The sequence below is a fragment of the Styela clava genome, chromosome 12, assembly GCF_964204865.1.
Source record: "Styela clava chromosome 12, kaStyClav1.hap1.2, whole genome shotgun sequence".
NCBI lineage: Eukaryota > Metazoa > Chordata > Ascidiacea > Stolidobranchia > Styelidae > Styela > Styela clava.
The window spans coordinates 17087501-17102500 of record NC_135261.1 but is presented as its reverse complement, the minus strand read 5'-3'; the positions used below and the strand labels follow the sequence as shown (position 1 = coordinate 17102500).

General features: G+C 53.9%; 3 non-coding genes and 1 pseudogene across 3 annotated transcripts in view; 3 read left to right on the top strand and 1 right to left on the bottom strand.

Annotated features, from left to right (window-relative positions):
* Positions 1-103, bottom strand: part of LOC144430876 (small subunit ribosomal RNA) — a 1810-nt gene extending 1707 nt beyond the window's left edge. The window contains exon 1 of the ribosomal RNA XR_013479789.1: positions 1-103. This exon is cut by the window's left edge and continues 1707 nt beyond it. This is a non-coding gene — a ribosomal RNA (small subunit ribosomal RNA).
* Positions 104-11748: 11645 nt separating this feature from the next.
* On the top strand, positions 11749-13558 carry LOC144430861 (small subunit ribosomal RNA). Its single transcript, XR_013479775.1, has one exon. It is a non-coding gene; the product is annotated as a small subunit ribosomal RNA (ribosomal RNA).
* Positions 13559-13856: 298 nt separating this feature from the next.
* On the top strand, positions 13857-14010 carry LOC144430846 (5.8S ribosomal RNA). Its single transcript, XR_013479762.1, has one exon. It is a non-coding gene; the product is annotated as a 5.8S ribosomal RNA (ribosomal RNA).
* Positions 14011-14297: 287 nt separating this feature from the next.
* Positions 14298-15000, top strand: part of LOC144430942 (large subunit ribosomal RNA) — a 3199-nt pseudogene continuing 2496 nt past the window's right edge.

The following is a 15000-nucleotide window of genomic DNA, read 5'->3' as shown; positions in this document are numbered from 1 at the left end:
TTAATGAGCCATTCGCAGTTTCGCTTTACGAGAACTCGTACTTGCACCTGCATGGCTCAATCTTTGAGACAAGCATATCACTACTGGCAGGATCAACCAGATAGCTGCGACAGCTGCGCTCGGCCCTTGCTGGGCCGCCCGGCGCGTGCTCGTCGCATTCGTTTAAGACCGAGGCGATCGCCTGCGGCCGTACTCAGCTTCGACAGTCGCTGGCCGCGACGTCCACGCTCTCGCCGGCAGTGCCAGGCGGAGCGATTTGCGTTTTTTCTTTGCTCGCCCTCTCTCGGGCTCGATCCATTCAGTTTCGCACAAACAAGAACTCTGCCGGCCGCCTGCAGCGGTGCCTAAAACCCGGTCATAACAATGCGACCGTTCTGCTAGGCCGACAAGCGCTCAAGCCAGACGCTCGATCGAACGCCCCCTACATATTAGTCGAGACAACGGCTCGCTCATTAGCATCGCGTTTGTACTTTAACTTTTTTCGGCTCGGCTTCTTTCGACGCCGATGCCGGCGACGCAGCACTCTCTCGCCCGCCAGCCACCGAGAGATGTGTGCGCTCCGACCGGCCCCGCACGCCGCTCTTTTTTGGCTCATTCGAGTTTACTGTCTTTCGCTCTAACATGCCTTACCTAGGGTTAGGTTAGTATGCTTGCACGTTTGTACTTTAACTTTTTTCGGCTCGGCTTCTTTCTTGGCTCATTCGAGTTTACTGTCTTTCGCTCTAACATGCCTTACCTAGGGTTAGGTTAGTATGCTTGCACGTTTGTACTTTAACTTTTTTCGGGTCGGCTTCTTTCTTGGCTCATTCGAGTTTACTGTCTTTCGCTCTAACATGCCTTACCTAGGGTTGAGTTAGTATGCTTGCACGTTTGTACTTTAACTTTTTTCGGCTCGGCTTCTTTCGACGCCGATGCCGGCGACGCAGCACTCTCTCGCCCGCCAGCCACCGAGAGATGTGTGCGCTCCGACCGGCCCCGCACGCCGCTCTTTCTTGGCTCATTCGAGTTTACTGTCTTTCGCTCTAACATGCCTTACCTAGGGTTAGGTTAGTATGCTTGCACGTTTGTACTTTAACTTTTTTCGGCTCGGCTTCTTTCGACGCCGATGCCGGCGACGCAGCACTCTCTCGCCCGCCAGCCACCGAGAGATGTGTGCGCTCCGACCGGCCCCGCACGCCGCTCTTTCTTGGCTCATTCGAGTTTACTGTCTTTCGCTCTAACATGCCTTACCTAGGGTTAGGTTAGTATGCTTGCACGTTTGTACTTTAACTTTTTTCGGCTCGGCTTCTTTCGACGCCGATGCCGGCGACGCAGCACTCTCTCGCCCGCCAGCCACCGAGAGATGTGTGCGCTCCGACCGGCCCCGCACGCCGTTCTTTCTTGGCTCATTCGAGTTTACTGTCTTTCGCTCTAACATGCCTTACCTAGGGTTAGGTTAGTATGCTTGCACGTTTGTACTTTAACTTTTTTCGGCTCGGCTTCTTTCTTGGCTCATTCGAGTTTACTGTCTTTCGCTCTAACATGCCTTACCTAGGGTTAGGTTAGTATGCTTGCACGTTTGTACTTTAACTTTTTTCGGCTCGGCTTCTTTCGACGCCGATGCCGGCGACGCAGCACTCTCTCGCCCGCCAGCCACCGAGAGATGTGTGCGCTCCGACCGGCCCCGCACGCCGCTCTTTCTTGGCTCATTCGAGTTTACTGTCTTTCGCTCTAACATGCCTTACCTAGGGTTAGGTTAGTATGCTTGCACGTTTGTACTTTAACTTTTTTCGGCTCGGCTTCTTTCTTGGCTCATTCGAGTTTACTGTCTTTCGCTCTAACATGCCTTACCTAGGGTTAGGTTAGTATGCTTGCACGTTTGTACTTTAACTTTTTTCGGCTCGGCTTCTTTCGACGCCGATGCCGGCGACGCAGCACTCTCTCGCCCGCCAGCCACCGAGAGATGTGTGCGCTCCGACCGGCCCCGCACGCCGCTCTTTCTTGGCTCATACGAGTTTACTGTCTTTCGCTCTAACATGCCTTACCTAGGGTTAGGTTAGTATGCTTGCACGTTTGTACTTTAACTTTTTTCGGCTCGGCTTCTTTCTTGGCTCTTTCGAGTTTACTGTCTTTCGCTCTAACATGCCTTACCTAGGGTTAGGTTAGTATGCTTGCACGTTTGTACTTTAACTTTTTTCGGCTCGGCTTCTTTCGACGCCGATGCCTGCGACGCAGCACTCTCTCGCCCGCCAGCCACCGAGAGATGTGTGCGCTCCGACCGGCCCCGCACGCCGCTCTTTCTTGGCTCATTCGAGTTTACTGTCTTTCGCTCTAACATGCCTTACCTAGGGTTAGGTTAGTATGCTTGCACGTTTGTACTTTAACTTTTTTCGGCTCGGCTTATTTCGACGCCGATGCCGGCGACGCAGCACTCTCTCGCCCGCCAGCCACTGAGAGATGTGTGCGCTCCGACCGGCCCCGCACGCCGCTCTTTCTTGGCACATTCGAGTTTACTGTCTTTCGCTCTAACATGCCTTACCTAGGGTTAGGTTAGTATGCTTGCACGTTTGTACTTTAACTTTTTTCGGCTCGGCTTCTTTCGACGCCGATGCCGGCGACGCAGCACTCTCTCGCCCGCCAGCCACCGAGAGATGTGTGCGCTCCGACCGGCCCCGCACGCCGCTCTTTCTTGGCTCATTCGAGTTTACTGTCTTTCGCTCTAACATGCCTTACCTAGGGTTAGGTTAGTATGCTTGCACGTTTGTACTTTAACTTTTTTCGGCTCGGCTTCTTTCTTGGCTCATTCGAGTTTACTGTCTTTCGCTCTAACATGCCTTACCTAGGGTTAGGTTAGTATGCTTGCACGTTTGTACTTTAACTTTTTTCGGCTGGGCTTCTTTCGAAGCCGATGCCGGCGACGCAGCACTCTCTCGCCCGCCAGCCACCGAGAGATGTGTGCGCTCCGACCGGCCCCGCACGCCGCTCTTTCTTGGCTCATTCGAGTTTATTGTCTTTCGCTCTAACATGCCTTACCTAGGGTTAGGTTAGTATGCTTGCACGTTTGTACTTTAACTTTTTTCGGCTCGGCTTCTTTCTTGGCTCATTCGAGTTTACTGTCTTTCGCTCTAACATGCCTTACCTAGGATTAGGTTAGTATGCTTGCACGTTTGTACTTTAACTTTTTTCGGCTCGGCTTCTTTCGACGCCGATGCCGGCGACGCAGCACTCTCTCGCCCGCCAGCCACCGAGAGATGTGTGCGCTCCGACCGGCCCCGCACGCCGCTCTTTCTTGGCTCATTCGAGTTTACTGTCTTTCGCTCTAACATGCCTTAACTATGGTTAGGTTAGTATGCTTGCACGTTTGTACTTTAACTTTTTTCGGTTCGGCTTCTTTCTTGGCTCATTCGAGTTTACTGTCTTTCGCTCTAACATGCCTTACCTAGGGTTAGGTTAGTATGCTTGCACGTTTGTACTTTTAACTTTTTTCGGCTTGGCTTCTTTCGACGCCGATGCCGGCGACGCAGCACTCTCTCGCCCCCCAGCCACCGAGAGATGTGTGCGCTCCGACCGGCCCCGCACGCCGCTCTTTCTTGGCTCATTCGAGTTTACTGTCTTTCGCTCTAACATGCCTTACCTAGGGTTAGGTTAGTATGTTTGCACGTTTGTACTTTAACTTTTTTCGGCTCGGCTTCTTTCGACGCCGATGCCGGCGACGCAGCACTCTCTCGACCGCCAGCCACCGAGAGATGTGTGCGCTCCGACCGGCCCCGCACGCCGCTCTTTCTTGGCTCATTCGAGTTTACTGTCTTTCGCTCTAACATGCCTTACCTAGGGTTAGGTTAGTATGCTTGCACGTTTGTACTTTAACTTTTTTCGGCTCGGCTTCTTTCTTGGCTCATTCGAGTTTACTGTCTTTCGCTCTAACATGCCTTACCTAGGGTTAGGTTAGTATGCTTGCACGTTTGTACTTTAACTTTTTTCGGCTCGGATTCTTTCGACGCCGATGCCGGCGACGCAGCACTCTCTCGCCCGCCAGCCACCGAGAGATGTGTGCGCTCCGACCGGCCCCGCACGCCGCTCTTTCTTGGCACATTCGAGTTTACTGTCTTTCGCTCTAACATGCCTTACCTAGGGTTAGGTTAGTATGCTTGCACGTTTGTACTTTAACTTTTTTCGGCTGGGCTTCTTTCGAAGCCGATGCCGGCGACGCAGCACTCTCTCGCCCGCCAGCCACCGAGAGATGTGTGCGCTCCGACCGGCCCCGCACGCCGCTCTTTCTTGGCTCATTCGAGTTTACTGTCTTTCGCTCTAACATGCCTTACCTAGGGTTAGGTTAGTATGCTTGCACGTTTGTACTTTAACTTTTTTCGGCTCGGCTTCTTTCGACGCCGATGCCGGCGACGCAGCACTCTCTCGCCCGCCAGCCACCGAGAGATGTGTGCGCTCCGACCGGCCCCGCACGCCGCTCTTTCTTGGCTCATTCGAGTTTATTGTCTTTCGCTCTAACATGCCTTACCTATGGTTAGGTTAGTATGCTTGCACGTTTGTACTTTAACTTTTTTCGGTTCGGCTTCTTTCTTGGCTCATTCGAGTTTACTGTCTTTCGCTCTAACATGCCTTACCTAGGGTTAGGTTAGTATGCTTGCACGTTTGTACTTTTAACTTTTTTCGGCTTGGCTTCTTTCGACGCCGATGCCGGCGACGCAGCACTCTCTCGCCCCCCAGCCACCGAGAGATGTGTGCGCTCCGACCGGCCCCGCACGCCGCTCTTTCTTGGCTCATTCGAGTTTACTGTCTTTCGCTCTAACATGCCTTGCCTAGGGTTAGGTTAGTATGTTTGCACGTTTGTACTTTAACTTTTTTCGGCTCGGCTTCTTTCGACGCCGATGCCGGCGACGCAGCACTCTCTCGACCGCCAGCCACCGAGAGATGTGTGCGCTCCGACCGGCCCCGCACGCCGCTCTTTCTTGGCTCATTCGAGTTTACTGTCTTTCGCTCTAACATGCCTTACCTAGGGTTAGGTTAGTATGCTTGCACGTTTGTACTTTAACTTTTTTCGGCTCGGATTCTTCCGACGCCGATGCCGGCGACGCAGCACTCTCTCGCCCGCCAGCCACCGAGAGATGTGTGCGCTCCGACCGGCCCCGCACGCCGCTCTTTCTTGGCTCATTCGAGTTTACTGTCTTTCGCTCTAACATGCCTTACCTAGGGTTAGGTTAGTATGCTTGCACGTTTGTACTTTAACTTTTTTCGGCTCGGCTTCTTTCTTGGCTCATTCGAGTTTACTGTCTTTCGCTCTAACATATGTTTGCACGTTTGTACTTTAACTTTTTTCGGCTCGGCTTCTTTCGACGCCGATGCCGGCGACGCAGCACTCTCTCGACCGCCAGCCACCGAGAGATGTGTGCGCTCCGACCGGCCCCGCACGCCGCTCTTTCTTGGCTCATTCGAGTTTACTGTCTTTCGCTCTAACATGCCTTACCTAGGGTTAGGTTAGTATGCTTGCACGTTTGTACTTTAACTTTTTTCGGCTCGGCTTCTTTCTTGGCTCATTCGAGTTTACTGTCTTTCGCTCTAACATGCCTTACCTAGGGTTAGGTTAGTATGCTTGCACGTTTGTACTTTAACTTTTTTCGGCTCGGATTCTTCCGACGCCGATGCCGGCGACGCAGCACTCTCTCGCCCGCCAGCCACCGAGAGATGTGTGCGCTCCGACCGGCCCCGCACGCCGCTCTTTCTTGGCTCATTCGAGTTTACTGTCTTTCGCTCTAACATGCCTTACCTAGGGTTAGGTTAGTATGCTTGCACGTTTGTACTTTAACTTTTTTCGGCTCGGCTTCTTTCTTGGCTCATTCGAGTTTACTGTCTTTCGCTCTAACATGCCTTACCTAGGGTTAGGTTAGTATGCTTGCACGTTTGTACTTTAACTTTTTTCGGCTCGGCTTCTTTCGACGCCGATGCCGGCGACGCAGCACTCTCTCGCCCGCCAGCCACCGAGAGATGTGTGCGTTCCGACCGGCCCCGCACGCCGCTCTTTCTTGGCTCATTCGAGTTTACTGTCTTTCGCTCTAACATGCCTTACCTAGGGTTAGGTTAGTATGCTTGCACGTTTGTACTTTAACTTTTTTCGGCTCGGCTTCTTTCGACGCCGATGCCGGCGACGCAGCACTCTCTCGCCCGCCAGCCACCGAGAGATGTGTGCGCTCCGACCGGCCCCGCACGCCGCTCTTTCTTGGCTCATTCGAGTTTACTGTCTTTCGCTCTAACATGCCTTACCTAGGGTTAGGTTAGTATGCTTGCACGTTTGTACTTTAACTTTTTTCGGCTCGGCTTCTTTCTTGGCTCATTCGAGTTTACTGTCTTTCGCTCTAACATGCCTTACCTAGGGTTAGGTTAGTATGCTTGCACGTTTGTACTTTACCTTTTTTCGGCTCGGCTTCTTTCGACGCCGATGCCGGCGACGCAGCACTCTCTCGCCCGCCAGCCACCGAGAGATGTGTGCGCTCCGACCGGCCCCGCACGCCGCTCTTTCTTGGCTCATACGAGTTTACTGTCTTTCGCTCTAACATGCCTTACCTAGGGTTAGGTTAGTATGCTTGCACGTTTGTACTTTAACTTTTTTCGGCTCGGCTTCTTTCGACGCCGATGCCGGCGACGCAGCACTCTCTCATACTAACCTAACCCTAGGTGAGGCATGTTAGAGCGAAAGACAGTAAACTCGAATGAGCCAAGAAAGAGCGGCGTGCGGGGCCGGTCGGAGCGCACACATCTCTCGGTGGCTGGCGGGCGAGAGAGTGCTGCGTCGCCGGCATCGGCGTCGAAAGAAGCCGAGCCGAAAAAAGTTAAAGTACAAACGTGCAAGCATACTAACCTAACCCTAGGTAAGGCATGTTAGAGCGAAAGACAGTAAACTCGAATGAGCCAAGAAAGAGCGGCGTGCGGGGCCGGTCGGAGCGCACACATCTCTCGGTGGCTGGCGGGCGAGAGAGTGCTGCGTCGCCGGCATCGGCGTCGAAAGAAGCCGAGCCGAAAAAAGTTAAAGTGCAAACGTGCAAGCATACTAACCTAACCCTAGGTAAGGCATGTTAGAGCGAAAGACAGTAAACTCGAATGAGCCAAGAAAGAGCGGCGTGCGGGGCCGGTCGGAGCGCACACATCTCTCGGTGGCTGGCGGGCGAGAGAGTGCTGCGTCGCCGGCATCGGCGTCGAAAGAAGCCGAGCCGAAAAAAGTTAAAGTACAAACGTGCAAGCATACTAACCTAACCCTAGGTAAGGCATGTTAGAGCGAAAGACAGTAAACTCGTATGAGCCAAGAAAGAGCGGCGTGCGGGGCCGGTCGGAGCGCACACATCTCTCGGTGGCTGGCGGGCGAGAGAGTGCTGCGTCGCCGGCATCGGCGTCGAAAGAAGCCGAGCCGAAAAAAGGTAAAGTACAAACGTGCAAGCATACTAACCTAACCCTAGGTAAGGCATGTTAGAGCGAAAGACAGTAAACTCGAATGAGCCAAGAAAGAAGCCGAGCCGAAAAAAGTTAAAGTACAAACGTGCAAGCATACTAACCTAACCCTAGGTAAGGCATGTTAGAGCGAAAGACAGTAAACTCGAATGAGCCAAGAAAGAGCGGCGTGCGGGGCCGGTCGGAGCGCACACATCTCTCGGTGGCTGGCGGGCGAGAGAGTGCTGCGTCGCCGGCATCGGCGTCGAAAGAAGCCGAGCCGAAAAAAGTTAAAGTACAAACGTGCAAGCATACTAACCTAACCCTAGGTAAGGCATGTTAGAGCGAAAGACAGTAAACTCGAATGAGCCAAGAAAGAGCGGCGTGCAGGGCCGGTCGGAGCGCACACATCTCTCGGTGGCTGGCGGGCGAGAGAGTGCTGCGTCGCCGGCATCGGCGTCGAAAGAAGCCGAGCCGAAAAAAGTTAAAGTACAAACGTGCAAGCATACTAACCTAACCCTAGGTAAGGCATGTTAGAGCGAAAGACAGTAAACTCGAATGAGCCAAGAAAGAAGCCGAGCCGAAAAAAGTTAAAGTACAAACGTGCAAGCATACTAACCTAACCCTAGGTAAGGCATGTTAGAGCGAAAGACAGTAAACTCGAATGAGCCAAGAAAGAGCGGCGTGCGGGGCCGGTCGGAGCGCACACATCTCTCGGTGGCTGGCGGGCGAGAGAGTGCTGCGTCGCCGGCATCGGCGTCGAAAGAATCCGAGCCGAAAAAAGTTAAAGTACAAACGTGCAAGCATACTAACCTAACCCTAGGTAAGGCATGTTAGAGCGAAAGACAGTAAACTCGAATGAGCCAAGAAAGAAGCCGAGCCGAAAAAAGTTAAAGTACAAACGTGCAAGCATACTAACCTAACCCTAGGTAAGGCATGTTAGAGCGAAAGACAGTAAACTCGAATGAGCCAAGAAAGAGCGGCGTGCGGGGCCGGTCGGAGCGCACACATCTCTCGGTGGCTGGCGGTCGAGAGAGTGCTGCGTCGCCGGCATCGGCGTCGAAAGAAGCCGAGCCGAAAAAAGTTAAAGTACAAACGTGCAAACATACTAACCTAACCCTAGGTAAGGCATGTTAGAGCGAAAGACAGTAAACTCGAATGAGCCAAGAAAGAGCGGCGTGCGGGGCCGGTCGGAGCGCACACATCTCTCGGTGGCTGGGGGGCGAGAGAGTGCTGCGTCGCCGGCATCGGCGTCGAAAGAAGCCAAGCCGAAAAAAGTTAAAAGTACAAACGTGCAAGCATACTAACCTAACCCTAGGTAAGGCATGTTAGAGCGAAAGACAGTAAACTCGAATGAGCCAAGAAAGAAGCCGAACCGAAAAAAGTTAAAGTACAAACGTGCAAGCATACTAACCTAACCATAGGTAAGGCATGTTAGAGCGAAAGACAGTAAACTCGAATGAGCCAAGAAAGAGCGGCGTGCGGGGCCGGTCGGAGCGCACACATCTCTCGGTGGCTGGCGGGCGAGAGAGTGCTGCGTCGCCGGCATCGGCGTCGAAAGAAGCCGAGCCGAAAAAAGTTAAAGTACAAACGTGCAAGCATACTAACCTAATCCTAGGTAAGGCATGTTAGAGCGAAAGACAGTAAACTCGAATGAGCCAAGAAAGAAGCCGAGCCGAAAAAAGTTAAAGTACAAACGTGCAAGCATACTAACCTAACCCTAGGTACGGCATGTTAGAGCGAAAGACAATAAACTCGAATGAGCCAAGAAAGAGCGGCGTGCGGGGCCGGTCGGAGCGCACACATCTCTCGGTGGCTGGCGGGCGAGAGAGTGCTGCGTCGCCGGCATCGGCGTCGAAAGAAGCCGAGCCGAAAAAAGTTAAAGTACAAACGTGCAAGCATACTAACCTAACCCTAGGTAAGGCATGTTAGAGCGAAAGACAGTAAACTCGAATGAGCCAAGAAAGAAGCCGAGCCGAAAAAAGTTAAAGTACAAACGTGCAAGCATACTAACCTAACCCTAGGTAAGGCATGTTAGAGCGAAAGACAGTAAACTCGAATGAGCCAAGAAAGAGCGGCGTGCGGGGCCGGTCGGAGCGCACACATCTCTCGGTGGCTGGCGGGCGAGAGAGTGCTGCGTCGCCGGCATCGGCGTCGAAAGAAGCCGAGCCGAAAAAAGTTAAAGTACAAACGTGCAAGCATACTAACCTAACCCTAGGTAAGGCATGTTAGAGCGAAAGACAGTAAACTCGAATGTGCCAAGAAAGAGCGGCGTGCGGGGCCGGTCGGAGCGCACACATCTCTCAGTGGCTGGCGGGCGAGAGAGTGCTGCATCGCCGGCATCGGCGTCGAAAGAAGCCGAGCCGAAAAAAGTTAAAGTACAAACGTGCAAGCATACTAACCTAACCCTAGGTAAGGCATGTTAGAGCGAAAGACAGTAAACTCGAATGAGCCAAGAAAGAGCGGCGTGCGGGGCCGGTCGGAGCGCACACATCTCTCGGTGGCTGGCGGGCGAGAGAGTGCTGCGTCGCCGGCATCGGCGTCGAAAGAAGCCGAGCCGAAAAAAGTTAAAGTACAAACGTGCAAGCATACTAACCTAACCCTAGGTAAGGCATGTTAGAGCGAAAGACAGTAAACTCGAAAGAGCCAAGAAAGAAGCCGAGCCGAAAAAAGTTATAAAGTACAAACGTGCAAGCATACTAACCTAACCCTAGGTAAGGCATGTTAGAGCGAAAGACAGTAAACTCGTATGAGCCAAGAAAGAGCGGCGTGCGGGGCCGGTCGGAGCGCACACATCTCTCGGTGGCTGGCGGGCGAGAGAGTGCTGCGTCGCCGGCATCGGCGTCGAAAGAAGCCGAGCCGAAAAAAGTTAAAGTACAAACGTGCAAGCATACTAACCTAACCCTAGGTAAGGCATGTTAGAGCGAAAGACAGTAAACTCGAATGAGCCAAGAAAGAAGCCGAGCCGAAAAAAGTTAAAGTACAAACGTGCAAGCATACTAACCTAACCCTAGGTAAGGCATGTTAGAGCGAAAGACAGTAAACTCGAATGAGCCAAGAAAGAACGGCGTGCGGGGCCGGTCGGAGCGCACACATCTCTCGGTGGCTGGCGGGCGAGAGAGTGCTGCGTCGCCGGCATCGGCGTCGAAAGAAGCCGAGCCGAAAAAAGTTAAAGTACAAACGTGCAAGCATACTAACCTAACCCTAGGTAAGGCATGTTAGAGCGAAAGACAGTAAACTCGAATGAGCCAAGAAAGAGCGGCGTGCGGGACCGGTCGGAGCGCACACATCTCTCGGTGGCTGGCGGGCGAGAGAGTGCTGCGTCGCCGGCATCGGCGTCGAAAGAAGCCGAGCCGAAAAAAGTTAAAGTACAAACGTGCAAGCATACTAACCTAACCCTAGGTAAGGCATGTTAGAGCGAAAGACAGTAAACTCGAATGAGCCAAGAAAGAGCGGCGTGCGGGGCCGGTCGGAGCGCACACATCTCTCGGTGGCTGGCGGGCGAGAGAGTGCTGCGTCGCCGGCATCGGCGTCGAAAGAAGCCGAGACGAAAAAAGTTAAAGTACAAACGTGCAAGCATACTAACCTAACCCTAGGTAAGGCATGTTAGAGCGAAAGACAGTAAACTCGAATGAGCCAAGAAAGAAGCCGAGCCGAAAAAAGTTAAAGTACAAACGTGCAAGCATACTAACCTAACCCTAGGTAAGGCATGTTAGAGCGAAAGACAGTAAACTCGAATGAGCCAAGAAAGAAGCCGAGCCGAAAAAAGTTAAAGTACAAACGTGCAAGCATACTAACCTAACCCTAGGTAAGGCATGTTAGAGCGAAAGACAGTAAACTCGAATGAGCCAAGAAAGAGCGGCGTGCGGGGCCGGTCGGAGCGCACACATCTCTCGGTGGCTGGCGGGCGAGAGAGTGCTGCGTCGCCGGCATCGGCGTCGAAAGAAGCCGAGCCGAAAAAAGTTAAAGTACAAACGCGATGCTAATGAGCGAGCCGTTGTCTCGACTAATATGTAGGGGGCGTTCGATCGAGCGTCTGGCTTGAGCGCTTGTCGGCCTAGCAGAACGGTCGCATTGTTATGACCGGGTTTTAGGCACCGCTGCAGGCGGCCGGCAGAGCTCTTGTTTGTGCGAAACTGAATGGATCGAGCCCGAGAGAGGGCGAGCAAAGAAAAAACGCAAATCGCTCCGCCTGGCACTGCCGGCGAGAGCGTGGACGTCGCGGCCAGCGACTGTCGAAGCTGAGTACGGCCGCAGGCGATCGCCTCGGTCTTAAACGAATGCGACGAGCACGCGCCGGGCGGCCCAGCAAGGGCCGAGCGCAGCTGTCGCAGCTATCTGGTTGATCCTGCCAGTAGTGATATGCTTGTCTCAAAGATTGAGCCATGCAGGTGCAAGTACGAGTTCTCGTAAAGCGAAACTGCGAATGGCTCATTAAATCAGTCTTGGTTTATTTGGTCTCGTGAGCGAAGTGGATAACTGTGGTAATTCTAGAGCTAATACATGCATTAAGCGCCGACTTCGGGAGGCGCGCTTTTATCAGATCAAAACCGACCGGGTTCGTCCTGTGACGTTTGATGACTCTGGATAACCACGCGGATCGTACGGTCTCTGCACCGACGACGTATCATTCAAGTGTCTGCCCTATCAACTGTCGAAGGTACGCTACGTGCCTACCTTTGTGATAACGGGTAACGGGGAATCAGGGTTCGATTCCGGAGAGGGAGCCTGAGAAACGGCTACCACATCCAAGGAAGGCAGCAGGCGCGCAAATTACCCATTCCCGACACGGGGAGGTAGTGACGAAAAATAACAATACAGGACTCTAACGAGGCCCTGTAATTGGAATGAGTACATCCTAAAACTCTTAACGAGTATCCATTGGAGGGCAAGTCTGGTGCCAGCAGCCGCGGTAATTCCAGCTCCAACAGTGTATGCTAAAGTTGTTGCGGTTGAAAAGCTCGTAGTTGGATTTTGGGCGAGCGCCGCCGGTCCGTCGCAAGGCGTGTCACTGGTTGCGTTCGCCTCACCTTCGGTTCTCCGTCGGTGCTCTTGACTGAGTGTCGGCGGTGGCCGATAAGTTTACTTTGAAAAAATTAGAGTGTTCAAAGCAGGCTGTTCGCCTGCATAGTGTTGCATGGAATAATGGAATAGGACCTCGGTTCTATTTTGTTGGTTTTCGGAGCACGAGGTAATGATTAAGAGGGACAGACGGGGGCGTCCGTACTCTGCCGTTAGAGGTGAAATTCTTGGATCGGCGGAAGACGAACTACTGCGAAAGCATTCGCCAAGAATGTTTTCTTTAATCAAGAGCGAAAGTCAGAGGTTCGAAGACGATCAGATACCGTCCTAGTTCTGACTATAAACGATGCCAACTAGCGATCGGGAGGCGTTACCATGACGACCTTTCCGGCAGCTTCCGGGAAACCAAAGTCTTTGGGTTCCGGGGGAAGTATGGTTGCAAAGCTGAAACTTAAAGGAATTGACGGAAGGGCACCACCAGGAGTGGAGCCTGCGGCTTAATTTGACTCAACACGGGGAAACTCACCCGGCCCGGACACAGGTAGGATTGACAGATTGAAAGCTCTTTCTTGATTCTGTGGGTGGTGGTGCATGGCCGTTCTTAGTTGGTGGAGCGATTTGTCTGGTTAATTCCGATAACGAACGAGACTCTGGCATGCTAAATAGTTACGCGACCTTCTCGGTCGGCGTCTAACTTCTTAGAGGGACTAGTGGCGTTTAGCCACACGAGATTGAGCAATAACAGGTCTGTGATGCCCTTAGATGTCCGGGGCCGCACGCGCGCTACACTGAGTGAAGCAGCGAGTGTCTAACCTAGGCCGAAAGGTCCGGGTAACCCGTTGAACCTCATTCGTGATTGGGATAGGGACTTGCAATTGTTTCCCTTGAACGAGGAATTCCCAGTAAGCGCAAGTCATCAACTTGCGTTGATTACGTCCCTGCCCTTTGTACACACCGCCCGTCGCTACTACCGATTGAATGGTTTAGTGAGATCCTTGGATCGGCCCCGTCGCGGCTGGCAACGGCCGCGTCGGCGTGTCGAGAAGACGATCAAACTTGATCATTTAGAGGAAGTAAAAGTCGTAACAAGGTTTCCGTAGGTGAACCTGCGGAAGGATCATTACCGAAAGTGGTGGTAGGCCCCGGCCGACCGCGCACTTAATTGTCTTTGGGTGCCGCCGAGAGGGCGGCCGTCAATCGGGGTTCCGCCCCGTGCGACACGCGTAACACGTTGGCATAGCAAGGCAGCCGAGTGCGATGGTGGCTTCTGGGCACCGCGCTCGATGTGCCGCCGGCCCAGCCCGGCGGTCGCTCGGCGCCGTTTGTTGGTGTTTTTGTGCAGTTGTTGTCGGTGGTGGTTTTGTGGTCGATCCCACAGTGTGACGTCCGCGCGCTTCGGCGCCGGGCGAAACGTGGAGGACGACTCTTAACGGTGGATCACTCGGCTCGCGAGTCGATGAAGGACGCAGCCAAGTGCGAGAAGTAATGGGAATTGCAGAACACATTGAACGTCGACCTTCTGAACGCGAATTGCGGTCTCGGGTCAATCCCGGGACCGCGTCTGCCTCAGGGTCGCGTTCGTCCTCACCCGAGGGCCGTCGCCTGGCCTCTGCGAAGACGGCCGGGCGTCGCCCCAAGTTGAAGCGGTCGCCGAGCTTTCTCGGCGCGACCGCGTGTCCCGTACACCGCCGACCCCTTGACGTGTTCAACTACGTTCGAGGGGCGGGTCCAGGTCGGTCGGTCCGGTCACGAGATCAAGACCGACGTGGGCCAAGGCGGCGACGGTACGCGCTCGGTCGGCGCCGGCGGCGACGACTTGCGATGCCAGCGGGCCGTGTAAGAAGCGGCCCGCTTGACACATACGACCTGAGTTCAGGCGAGAGCACCCGCTGAATTTAAGCATATTATTAAGCGGAGGAAAAGAAACCAACAGGGATTCCCTGAGTAACGGCGAGTGAACCGGGAATAGTCCAGCGTCGAATCTGCGCGCTTTTTGAGCGCGCCGAGTTGTGACGTACGGAAGTCCCAGTGCGGCTGACGGCGAGCGCCGGTGTCCTTCTGATCGAAGCCTCGTCCCACGGCGGGTGTTAGGCCCATAGGGGCGCTTGCCTTGGCCGCTTCGGGTCTTCTCGGAGTCGGGTTGTTTGGGAATGCAGCCTAAAGCGGGTGGTAAACTCCACCTAAGACTAAATACGGTCTCGAGACCGATAGCGGACAAGTACCGTGAGGGAAAGTTGAAAAGCACTTTGAAGAGAGAGTTCAAGAGTACGTGAAACCGTTGAGAGGCAAACGGGAGGGCCCGTCAGGTCGCCGGCTCGCTTTCAGTTGGGTGCGTGGGCGCGCCGTCTCGGTTCGCGGACGCTTAAGGCGCCGCTGCCGAGTCGGCTCGCGCACCGTCTCAGCGCACTAGCGACCGGCGCGGGTCACGATCGGTTTGCCGTCGGTCTAAGTCCCCGCGCGAAGGTGGCCTCCGCTCCGGCGGGGGTGTTACAGCGCGCGGGCGGTGCGGCCCGGCGGCGGATCGAGGAAAGGATGCCGCGCGCTCTCTGTGTGCGGCCGTCGCCG